At 37.8% G+C, this 13,168-nt stretch overlaps 1 long non-coding RNA gene across 5 annotated transcripts in view; it reads right to left on the bottom strand.

Moving 5' to 3' along the window:
* Window positions 1–5,800, bottom strand: part of LOC138896910 (uncharacterized) — a 35,063-nt gene extending 29,263 nt beyond the window's left edge. For 3 of the 5 annotated variants that reach the window (XR_011410481.1, XR_011410482.1, XR_011410479.1), the window contains exon 1: window positions 5,087–5,753. This is a non-coding gene — a long non-coding RNA (uncharacterized lncRNA). Of the gene's footprint in view, window positions 1–5,086 lie in introns of all 5 variants that reach the window. The other 2 variants (XR_011410478.1, XR_011410480.1) reach the window with 2 other exon arrangements.
* Between the last annotated feature and the right edge of the window lie 7,368 nt (window positions 5,801–13,168).

The following is a 13,168-nucleotide window of genomic DNA, read 5'->3' as shown; positions in this document are numbered from 1 at the left end:
GCCCTTCGAAGTCCGTCTATCCGTGTCGTTATCATCTTTTATTTTTTCTATGTTCTTTTCTCGTCCTATGGTCGACGATGAAAAGCCAACCTGATCTTCTTCGATTCTTATTTTTGACTCGAACCGGTTGTGGACATCCGCCCAAGTCATCGCTTGAAACTCGAACAGACTTTTCTTCAACTTCCGGGAAGAGTCCGAACTTCTCGGATTTAAACCTTTGGTGAACGCTTCAGCTGCTCATTCATCCGGAACTGCGGGTAGTAACATCCTTTCCTTATGGAACCGGGTAACGAAGTCTCATAATAATTCGGATTCTCCCTGCGTGATCCTGAATATGTTGGCCTTTCAGCTTGTACCTTTCTGGCACCAGCATGGGCCTTGATGAAAGAATCCGCGACTATCTCAATGGAATATATAGAATGCTCGGGTAATAATAAATACCACGTTAAAGCTCCCCCCGTGAGAGTCTCACCAAATTTCTTTAGCAACACGAATTCAATTTCGTGAGGAGCCAAATCATTTCCTTTTACTGCCATCGTGTAAGTGGCAATATGCTCATGAGGATTCGAAGTTCTGTTATATTTTGGAACTTCATGCATTTTGAACTGTTTCAGGATCAATTCTGGTGCCGCACTCAGCTAGTATACTTATTTGAATCCGGGCCCTTCATTACTAGTGGCGCGCCCGGGATTTGGTCCATGCAGGCTTTTACTTCTTTCATGAACCGTAAAAGTTCATTATTGAACGGGTCGTTCTCGCTGTTGAGACCGGATCCGCTTCCCCCAGCCCCGTCAGAATCGACTTCACCCTTGGGAGTATTGTTGTTGACTCTCTGCATTGTTTCATTTTCGGGGAGGAATTGGATCTCGCATGTTTGCATTATTCGAAGCCCCCGACATCGCCTGTTTTAGCTCCGTCATAACCTTATCCTGCCGAGTGAGATGGCCTAGAATAATCGCCTATTGCTCTTGCAAGACGCTTACCGCATCGAAGACATGCTCTTCATTAACATCATCGGGAGTTGTTTCCCGAACATGTCGAGGATATTGCATGTCATGTACCGGTGTAGCGTCATTCCCCTCGTTGTGGTCGTCACAGATTGAATCCTAGAAATGAGGTTGATCCCCTCGAAATCCAGGATTGTGAGTGTTGTTAACAGTATTGTCTGTCATTTTTTTGTGATTTTTTCTAAGACAAAACAATCAAATCTTGTTAGTAAAAAAAAGTAAGGATCAATTTAATTGCACGACTGTCTAGGCTCCACGGTGGACGCCAAACTGTTTACCCGTAAAATGGTACAGTTGAATTTGTTCGTGATTTTTAGACAAGTGAATTAATTTGATCCAAAAAATAACGAAATAACTGATGAAATATAAAATACTTAGCCTTAAAATGTAGATGAAACGACAGAGCTGATGAGTCCGGGAACAGGGTTTCTGGGCACAATAATGATGAGATTAGAAGCAAGAAAGTAAATAATATTAAGCTCTGTATAGAGTGTAGTATAAGTTTGCTAGAAAATTTATGTCATTTACAATGATAACTGAACTCCCTATTTATAGCTATGTCTAGGGAAGGAGGTTCTAGAATTATGCCCTTCTTTAATGTCAATTATGAGGGTCATTGATGAAGATGTAACGGTAGATATAAATGCCAAATTCCCTTTAACGGGCCATCATCCTTAATGCTACAAAATATTCTGTATTAAATATTACCGGGTGTAAAACATTTAACACTCCATTTTATGATCGTTATTCCTTCCGGTAAAAAGCGGAATAGCTATGTTCGGTGGCTATCTCCATCTTGGGTTCCACGTGTCCTTCATTTAAGTTGCCATGTGTCATGTCGTATTTTTCCCTATATAGATAGTCCCCTTGCTTTCCGATGACACAATCTTGTGTTACCGAAAAGTTGGTAGAAATACTACTTTTGGCGGGAATTACTATAACTCCCTCTACAGTTTTCTGACAGTTGATTAGACAAGGATCGGATAAGTTACAAAGCCGGATGGCCTTTTGATTCTCGGTACGTTGCCCCCGGCTCGAGTTATCCGTTCGGGTAAGATAGATCTAGAACTTTAAACCTTTAAGGTTTAAACTTAGAAGAACATAGCCTCATGTAGGATCCCTAGTAGGTACGCTTGTTTGCATCACGTACATTAGACTTTTGGGACTCAACACAGGGGTTGAGTCGTCTAGGACATGTGTACCCGAAATTAAAAAGACCATCCTGATGCATCTTACGTGCTACTTTTGTATTTGTTTGAATTGGTTTGCATGTTGACTCGCTTCTAGAATAGGGAAATAAAATCAAGAAAAACCGAGATATAGAAGGTAGGAGAGAGAAAATTGACCGGTTCTAGAACATCTCGGTATTTGAAAAAAAAAAAGATCCTAGAACTCTAACTAATTTTAGAAGGAGTTCACAAATGAGTCCGAATTTTCAAAAAATGACATTTTCCCTCGATCCTGAAAAACTCGCCGTACTACGCGTGTCTGATTTTCACCGGATGTGAGATACGTAGGCAAACCTTATCGGTTCCGGCCCCCAATTTTCAAAAATCTAGAAATATTTTCCTTTAATTCCTTCTTTAGAAGTCTTTCCTTAGAAAATCTCAAATAAAAAAAATTAACCCAAAAATATTTTCTTTCTTTTACAAGTCTTTCATTCGAAAAGAAAATAATAAATAAATAAATAAATCAAATCAAGATTCATAAATATATTTTTTTTCCTTCTTTAGAAGTTTTTCTCCCAAAAACAAATCAAAAATCAAAACCAAAAATTCAAAAATATTTTCTTTGTTCTTTGGAAGTATTTCTTTCGAAAATTTCCAATCAGAAAAAAAAAATTCAAAATCCAAAAATATTTTTCTTGTTAGGAACTTTTACGATTAGATTTTTTAAAGAGTTAAAAAAAAGGACGTTAATTTATTTACTTTAGACATGAGACAGAATTCTAATTTTCAATTCAAAACAACGACAGAACCTACGAACATGATATGTGATACATAATAAAAACAAATTAAATTAACATCTGCTTACTGACTTGCGGTAGGTGAACTTAACATAAACTAGTTTATCATTCCAGTTTGGAGAGTTTAATATTTAGACGAAAAGATTGAAAACTGATCATTTTTTTCAATGTCTATCTCTTAGCTCTATATCTTGGATTACTAAGCTACTGCTATGAGATGAATAGGTGAGTTCAAATTTATAGTGAATCGTAGGATAGATTTTGCTTTTCCTATTTGCTGTATTGTTGGATGAAACAGCTTCATAGATTTGCTTTTATAAATTCATGAAAATCCCAGCGGTGTTGGTATATTACACATTAATTAAAGTGGCCTTCCGATACAAGAAACTTTTGCATACTCTCACGGCCTTAAAAATTAAGTATTTTTTGCTTTTCTGGAGTCAACAATTATTAAATTTTAGCCATGAATCTTCTTAATAAACCTTTTGAAATGAATGAATTTCAGTTTGGAGTATTTCTCTTGTAGTGTCTAGTTCAGTGTACTCATTTTTTCCCCAATTTGTTTGACACTTTTTTTTTGTATATCACGAAAATTGACAAATTTTTGTACTTAGAGATTATTTAATCTTCCACATTCATTTTGTCCTAATACGAATCGACATGATTTTTCATGATCGAAAAGAATAAAAATACAACTACAATTTGGTACTAAGGGTGCTTTTGACATTTTATGCATATTTTAATTTTTTAAAGATAACGTGTCCATTCGAATTTCCAAACAAATGGATGTGAGACAAAGAGATTAATAAACCATTGTCAAATCGATTTAATTTGTATACAATAACATTTTAGAAAAATTTGCACTATCAATATATCTTTACTTGTCACATTAAATAACCTATCTTAATTTTCAAATTATTAATTTCAATTTTATGTGTCACACCTCCTTTTTCCCGAAGGGGATAGGGAGTTTTTCCAATTGAATTGACATTAATCGAAATGAAATTATTTATTCAGAGTCGTCACTTGGGATAATTTATGGTGTCCTAAGTCACCGGTTTATTTCAAATCCCAAATCGAGGAAATTTGACTCTGTTTTAAAGTCTGCGAAAACCAGAAGACCGGGTAAGGAATTCTGTTAACCCGAAAGAAGGTGTTAGGCATTCCCGAGTTCCGTGATTTTAGCACGGTCGCTCAACTATTAATAATTGGCTTAATAATCTGATTTATTACATGTTTTAGAACCTATTATGCATTTTTACCTTTTAAAACCGCTTTTAATTATTTATGAAATTATTTGAACAAGTCGCGATGTCGCGCACTCGTTTGTTTTTGTACACATTGCGAATCGCGCCACGTAAAACACATCCACAATTTATAACATGTTAATTTTTATTATTCGAAGTTATGGTCGAGCACATGAAATGCACACCCAAATTTGGATTTATGTATCATGACCATACCACAGGAACTGTACTCGTAGTCACGATGATTTATTATTAATCACGCCTAAAGCAAGCTACGATATTTATGAATATTAACGGCGAAGCATGCTCCTAACGGTCAAAACAATTGAATAATGCAATAAAGGTTACAGTTTCAATATTTCATTTCAATTTAGCCCAACGTCCCTACGCCCGACATGAAAGCTCATTTAAATATAAGTCCAACAAAGCACTCAAGAAAAATAAATAGCATCCAAACAAATAACACATCGTGCAGCAAATTGCTCCTGCGATAACATAAGGTTATTTAAAACACGATTCTAGCCCACTAATATACCAAACCAATCTATAGAAAATTTCAGAGAATTCAAGCCTAACATATCCAAACTCACTTTGTTACTTAAACAAAATTAATCCAAATCTTACTTCCAATTTTAAGACTTATACTTATCAAATGTAAAACTAGATTGAACAAACTAAAATTCCCTTCATCTTTGTTATCAAATGTCACTGCCCAGAGAGAATGCTAAGCACAAAAGGAACGAGAATCTGACAACAAATTAAGCTCAAATTCATTTTAGACATAGACCAACACAGAGGAACATGAATCAGATAACCAATCAAACTTTAATTCATTTGAAATAAAGAGTGAGACAGAAGAAATGAACCTTGATTGAAAAATAAAATCGGCAAACAAGAACTGCACCCGAACCTCGAGCGGAACCTCAGACTCTAACCTCGAACAGATTTTGGAATTTTTGTTTTAGGCGATGAGCGATGAAGCTGTGTGCTGAGACCCGTTTCCTTTTGCTCTCCCCGTTGCTTTGTCCGTTCCCTCAACTCCCTCTGTTTCGTGACCTCCTCTCTTTATGGGTGGTGTCTTCCGGTGTTAATGGCTGATTTACGGTGGCTTTAGGGGGTTGAATGGGCTATTTTTGGGGCTGGACTTTGGTGGAGGTTTGTGTTGATTACGGTGGAGAAGATAGGTTCTTGAATTTTTCCGTTCCTTTTCCTTTTGTTCCCCTGTTTTTCTCTGTTTTTGTTCTGTTTGCCGTCGTGAGTGGAGTTGAAGGGTAGTGTTGAAGTTGGTGGTAATGGGTGTTTAATAGAGATTAAAGTAGAGTGGGAAATTAGGTGGCGTCCATGGAGTTGAACTGTGGCATCTCTCTCTTTTTTCTAATCCCGTTCCCAAACCCCTCTGCTTTTCTCTCGTCCTCTAGGCCTCTCTTTTCTCTCTTTGCTCTATCTGTTTTTTCTCCTTTTTTGTTTTTCCCAGCCCCCTTTGTGTGTGGAAGATCTATAGGAACGGGGATTAATTGGTTGCCAAGAAAAAAGAGTGTGTATGTGTATGTAATTTTGAAGGAGAATGTGAGTTTGTTACAAAAGATAAGGAAGAATCTTGCCACATGGAAATAACTTATCGACTCTTGCTTTATTTTGAATATTTTAAAATCAAGAACATATAATTTCTTTTGTGATTTTTAATTTTCTTAAATAAAACATATAAAGGTAAAACAAGAGCTAAAATATGTAGGTTAAACTTAAAAATATTTACATATTAAAAGATGATAAAATATTTAAATTTGGTCAAAAATTAAATGCTCATATTATGTCATGGTAACTTGCAATTAAACTCTTGCCAAAATGATATCAAAATTGGCAATTGAATCTTGACTAACAAATCTCTAGGACTATGATACCAGATTTTAGGTAACAACTATCAGCCAATGGCCTACATCCTACTAGTAGAAAAGTACCTAGATTTGTAGAACTTTTAGCTAGCGTTCGGATAGAGATTTGGTTGAAACATGAAAAAATAATTTTTGAAGTTGCGTTGAAATATAATTTTTGCAAGTTGAAATTGTGTTTGGACATGCATTTTATTTGAAAAAAATAAATATTTTGTGAGTGAAAAAAAAATTCACACACTGCCATAAACAAGTTTTTTAGAACTTGAAAAGAAATTCCAATTATTACTTCTTTCGTCGTAATTTATGTGTCTTAATTTGACTAGACATAGAATTTAACAAAATACGTGAAGCTTTTAAAACTTATGATTTTAAACGAAAAATGTGTGTATCAAAATGCCATTTGAATCTTGTAACTTTAAATAAATGTTTGATCTAAAAGATTTGTTTTTTAAATAGACTAAAGAGGAAAGTAAAACAATTAAATTAAAACGGAATTAGTAATTTAATTTTGTTTAATCAACTTCTACCACCGTTTTTTGTTTTTATATTTCGTATGCTAAATAGCTGGTCCCAACATTAGGAGACATTTTTCCATCTATCCACGCATTTGCAAACAAATTTATCTATACCTGAGTGGGCTGAAAATAACAGAAACCCTATAATCAAGGCGCGTGCAACCTAAATTGGAACACCGCACACGCAATTCATTCTATTGCAATATTATCGTTGGCATTCGCATTTTTTCGGGTGCTCAATCCGGCCTGCCACAACAATTGGTGATTGTAATAGTTTATATTATTTAATTTGGTGTAAAATAATGAATATACATAAATACTTTTATTATTCATTTTTGATTTTGTATAAATATGCGTGCACAAAAAAGAAAATTGTACCTCATGAGTCATGATCATACCTGGAGTGTAAGTTCAGCGCTGAGCCAGGGGAAGAGGGCGTGAATGTGAGGCTTGATTCGCAGGTCATCCCGAGTAGAGGCAGCTTCAAGTACCTTGGTTCGGTTATCCAGGGGGAGGGGAGATCGACGAGGATGTCACACACCGTATTGGGGTAGGATGGATGAAGTGGAGGTTAGCATCTGGAGTCCTGTGTGACAAGAGAGTGCCACCGATACTCAAAGGTAAGTTTTATAAAGCGGTGGTTAGATCCAAGGTTAGATCTGGAGTCCTGTGTGACAAGGGAGCTACGTACGCACAAGGTGACGAGAGTCCGTGCGTAGCTATAATCCATAATATATCCGGGTAGACTTAGATCCACATCATGCTTTTAATTATACTATTGTGATTATCTTGCATATTGACTGTCTTGAATAGAGCTGAGACTAGGTATTTTAAAGTTGCAATTATCGACTTAGCCTTCTTATTTTGGAAAAATGAGGAATACTTAATAACTATTAAAAATCCATGTCCTCTCGCGTCGCTAGTACTTCCGCGAGCGAGGTAAACTTTTCTACTCTAATGGGATCGGGTCGTTCGCCTTGGCAGTATGGCAATACCACTCTTATGGGATCGAGCTGTTCGCCTCGGCAGTATTATGGTAACACCATTCTTATTGGATCGGGTTGTTCGCCTTGGTAGTACTGAGTACCATTATTCTTATGGGATCGGGTCGTTCGCCTCGGCAACTTCGTGCTAATATTCGTAACGGGTTCCAATTTGGATAATTGAGTTAGTGCCTTCACGGCTAGTTATGAGATGTTGGTGATGTGTTACGGATTCCTAACGTATTTATTGTAGTTGCTTTTATTTGTCTCATTGATACCTATCATATGCTCACCATGTCTACTTTATGCACTTTTATTATAATTATTGACCTCTAGTAAGTGTCAAGTCGACCCCTCGTCACTAATTCTTCGAGGTTAGACTAGATACTTCCTTGGTATACGTTGTTCTCCGTACTCACGTTACACTTCTGCACTGATGTGCAGGTGCTGAGACAAGTTCCACCAGTGGTCACGCGGGCGCGTAACCGATCATCTACGGAGACTTAGGGGTGAGCTGCTTGCCTTGCTACGATCCGCAGCACCAGAGTCTTCTTCCATCTTACGTACTATTCCTGTCTATTACTTTCGGAAAGTAGTTTTGTGTACTTTCTAGATTGCTCATGTACTTCTGATGCCAGGTTTTGGGGATTTGTAGCACTTATGTACTGCTGTACTTGTCATTTCTATCACCGCAGACTATGTACGTATTATGTTGATATTTTGTTTAAAAAGACTTATCATAGTTGCGTGAAATTTAGTGTAATAAAAAATATGTTATAAATAGATAAATAAATAGTAGTTTTGCTTGTGGGCTTGCCTAACAACAATGTTAGGTGCAGTCTCCACCTAGTAGGGAATTGGGTCGTGACACCTGGCCTGGTCTCCCTACACAACTGGAGCTTCAAAAGGCGAAACTCTCGGTCGTAACCTGTAAGAGGTTAGAGAGGATATTGAATTAAAGAAAACAAAATTTTAGATTGAATAACTTAAACCTAAAAATTGAATCTTGAGATATCCATTTAAAAAAAATTACAACATCAAAATAAAACTCAACTATTTTGAAATTTTGAATCTTAGAGTACTTTAACAATTACTTCCCCCGCTTAAATTTAGATGATGTAGTTTGACATGGCATAAAATTTAAGAAAAGAAATAAGACTTTTGAACCATGTGGTCCTACAAGCTTTAAGGAGAAAACCTTTGCGAGGCCATGCCATTTGTATGACTATAAAAGCTTCTCATTACGGTTAAAGTGGGTAATTGTCGACAGACTGACCAACATTACACACTTTTTTCCGGTGATGACTACATACACTTCAGAGAGGTTGGACCAGATTTATATTTTGGAGATCATCCGGTTGCATGGTGTGCCTTTTTCAATTATCTCAGATAGAGGCACTCAGTTCACTTCACATTTCTGGGGAGTTGTACAAAGTGAGTTGGGTACCCGGATAGAGCTCAACACAATCTTTCATCTGCTGACCGACGGGCATTCTCAGAGCTGGTGTGATTGACTTCGGAGGGAAGTGGGATCGATTCTTACCATTTGCCGAGTTTGCTTATATCAATAGTTATCAGTCCAGTATCGAGATGGCTCCATTTGAGGCCTTGTATGGTCGACGATGTTGTTCTCCCATCGGTTGGTTTGAGCCCGACAAGGCTAGGTTATATGATACTGATTTGGTAAAGGATGCATTGGATAAGGTAATGCAGTCCAGGTAGAAGAGTTACGCTGATCATAAAGCGCGTGGTTTATCATTTATGGTGGGCGAGAAGGTTCTCTTGAAAGTTTCGCCGATGAAGGGTGTCATGAGGTTTGGAAAGAGGGGCAAGTTGAGCCCGAGGTTCATCGGTCTATTCAAGGTGTTGGAGCGAGTTGGAGAGGTTACATACGGGCTTATTTTGCCTTCTATTCTATCGAGAGTTCATCCAATATTCCACGTGTCTATTCTCCGGAGTTACCATGCCTACAGGTTCCATGTGTTAGATTACGGCACAGTTCAGCTAGATGAGAGCTTGCGTTATGAGGAGTAGCCAGTTGCTATTGTTGATAGGCAGGTCGTAAGTTGAGGTTTAATAAGATTTCAGCGGTGAAGGTCCAGTAGATGGGTCAACCAGTCGAGGAGGCGACTTGGGAGACCAAGAAGACATGTGGAGCAGATATCCATATTTATTCGACACTCCAGGTATGATTTAGTCCCGTTCGAGGATGAACGTTTGTTTCAGAGGTGGAGAATGTAACAACCCGATCGACCGTGTTCCCCTATTTAAGACTTTTCATATGTACTTTTACTATTTTACTACTTGCAGGGACGGTTGCTTTGATTTTTGAAGGGTTCAGTTTGAATTCGGAACACTTAGTTCTATAATAGTGGCATAAGGTGGCCAAGTTTGACTTGAGTCAACACTTTGAGTAAATGACCTCGGAACCGAGATGTGAAGGTTTCAATAGATTCGTATAATTATTTTGGACTTGGGCGTATGTTTGAATTGAGTTTCGGGTGGACCGGAAGTGTTTCAGCGCTTATTGTTGAAAGTTGGCGTCTTGAAGGTTTTAGAGTTTTCTAAGTTTGGTTTGAAGTAGAATTGGTGTTATTGATGCCTTGGAACATGCTCGTATAGTGATTTGTAACTTTTGCGTAAAATTTGGCGTCATTCCCAGTTGTCTAAGTATGATTCGTCGCATTCAGAGCTAGTTGGAAGAAGTTTGAAGTTCAAAGGTTGATTAATTTGGTTTTGAGGTGCGATTCATGGATTTGATGTTGTTTTATGTATTCCGAGAGTTTGAGTAGGTCCAGATTATGTTTATAGAATTTTTGGTACATTTGGACGTGGTCACGGGTGGCTCAAGTGAGTTTCGGACCACCCGAAGCAAAGTCTAAATTGGCAGCTTTACTGGTGTTAGTTTCCTTCTTCTCGAACACGGAGGGAGTCTAGTGTTCACAATGAAGGATTTGGACTGGAGATATTTTGTGCTTTGCGTTCGCGATGGTGGGGTCACGTTCTCTAAGGCTAGGGGAAGTGAAGCTACACGTTTGCGGGAGGGAGTCGCGATCGCGAAGAATGAGCTGGGGCTGGGGGATGGCAGGCTGTTGGTCGTCCGCATTCACGAAGGTCTGTCCGTGTTTGCGAAGGTCTGTCTGCATTCACGAAAATCCGTCCGCATTCGCGAAGGGTAGGCCAGGATAGCCAACGCGATCGCGAGGGCCTGGTCGCGTTCGCGAAGAGAAATTCTGGGATTTGCCTTCGCGATCGCGAAGGGGCTTCCGCGATCGCGAAGTAGGAATGTCTGGGCAGGACACTTTTTAAAATTGGGACTTAGGCCCATTTTTCCCATTTCACACTTGCTTGGCCAGTTTTGGAGCTTCTTGGAGGGAGATTTTCATCAAGCAATATAAGGTGAGTAATTTTTACCTAATGTAAGTTAAATACAAGGATTATGGTTAGATTTTAATATAGAAATTTATAGAATTAGGGTTTGAAAAACCTAGGGTTTAGTAATAATGGAATTTGACTGCGAAAGTTATTATGAAATCGAGTATAAATTATATATTTGAGTTTGTAGGGTCATGCGTAACAATTTGCTACAAAAAAATTGCAATATCCGGGCACGTGTGCCCGGGGGTGACTCTTGCCAAATCTTGTTAAGGAAATTATCCCCGTAGGTGCGTTAATTATTTTGTGCTACTTGTTATGGGTGCTACGTACGCATGAGGTGACGAGATTCATATGTAGCTAGAATCATGTTTATGTCCTGATAGACTCAGGACTTTACCATGCAATATTTGTATTACTTAAACTCGACTTGTTAGTTTAATTACTTAAATTTATAATTGAAATTTGATTAGGGATTATGTTTTGCCAAGCCTCATTACCTTGAGTTTTTGGCGGGATACTTGATTGTCGGTAAAAATCATGTTTTCTTTATGTTCCTATACTTGTGTTGCATATATTTGACCCGTAGATCAAAACGTTTCTCTATTTCTGTGGATCGTGCCGTATGCCTCGGCAGTGCTGTGAAATAGCAACATGGATCGGGCCGTACGACCTCGGCAGTATATTTGAGATGCATCCATGGTTCAGGTCGAACGACCTTGGCAGTGTACACTATTATTAGGGATTAGGCCGTACGACCTTGGCATAATTCATGCGTAACATCGCTAGGAGTCAGGATATACATGAGATTTCCTTCTTGGTTTGAAACTTGGCATTTACTTGATGTTCCTTATCTGTTTGAGATAACACATGAATTTGAGGATCTCATACTGTCATTATGTTGAAGGATCATATTAGTTACAGTTTCTTATTTCATTATTAATGTTGTATTACATGCCTAGTTATAATTCATGTACTCTATTTATTGGACCGCTAGTAAGTATCGATGTCGATCCCTTGTCACTACTTCTTCGAGATTAGATTAGATACTTACTGGGTACGCATTGATTTACGTACTCATACTACACTTCTGCACTAATTGTGCAGGTACTGAGGCAGGTACTTCAAGTGGTCATATGGGCGTGCATACGCACTATCAGGAGACTTAGTGGTGAGCTGCTCTCCATGCTCCGATCTGCAGCACCCGGAGTCTCCTTCATGTTATATTATCATTTCTATCTATTTTGTTTCAGACAATAGCTATAATGGTTTGTACATATTCCACTAAATTACTCATGCACTTTTGACATCGAGTTATGGGAATTTCTAGTAGATGATTGTGGTTTTGCCTAATATTATCATCATTTTGCTTTATGTTTCATTAATACTTTATTGCTCCATAGTTTTTCTACACTTAATTTTATTTCCCTAATGTAACCCATGATTTTAAAGCATAAAAATGGACAATTAAGTTAATGGTTTACCGTTGACTTGCCTAACGGCGATGTTGGGCGCCATCACGACCTATAGTGGGATTTGGGTCGTGATAATATTTTGTCTACTTCATTTGTTATTGTCACGACCCTATTTTTCCTCAGTAGGATATCGTGACGGCACCTAGTCTTTAAAACTAGGTAAGCCTACCAATTATACCAAATAGCTGAATATTAAGCTGAAACTCAAATCTTAATATCTGGAATAAATAAAACTGCAATTCAAAATAATTACAATTCTCAAAACCCGGTAGAAAAGTCACAAGCTTCTAAGAGAAATACTAAATGTTTTTATACATCATAGTCTAACGAAGATAAAGGAAATCAACATAAAAAAGGTAGAGGGGGACTCCGAGGTCTGCGGACGCTGGCAGATATACCTTGAAGTCTTCACGTAATCACTGCTCATTGATAGCGGGACTGGTATGTTACAACCCAAATTCGAATACCATAGATCACGCCGTAAGTTAGTCGACGTAAATCTAAGAAGAGGTTATCTTTGAGATGATAAGAAGTTAATCCTATTGGTCTTAAACGATACAAGGGTGTATAAGAGTGGTTAACAAGTATTAGAAGTTAAACGAATCAAGGATGTTGTAACCCGTATTTTCGGGTAACACTAGAGATGATTAACTGTCCCAAGAGGTCTTGTTTTAATGTATTTGAATCATATAATATCCGCATCATAAGTCT

Source organism: Nicotiana tomentosiformis, chromosome 8, assembly GCF_000390325.3.
Source record: "Nicotiana tomentosiformis chromosome 8, ASM39032v3, whole genome shotgun sequence".
NCBI classification, from domain to species: Eukaryota; Viridiplantae; Streptophyta; class Magnoliopsida; order Solanales; family Solanaceae; genus Nicotiana; species Nicotiana tomentosiformis.
Note: the sequence above shows the minus strand (reverse complement) of the source record. Positions and strands in the feature narration are given on the sequence as shown.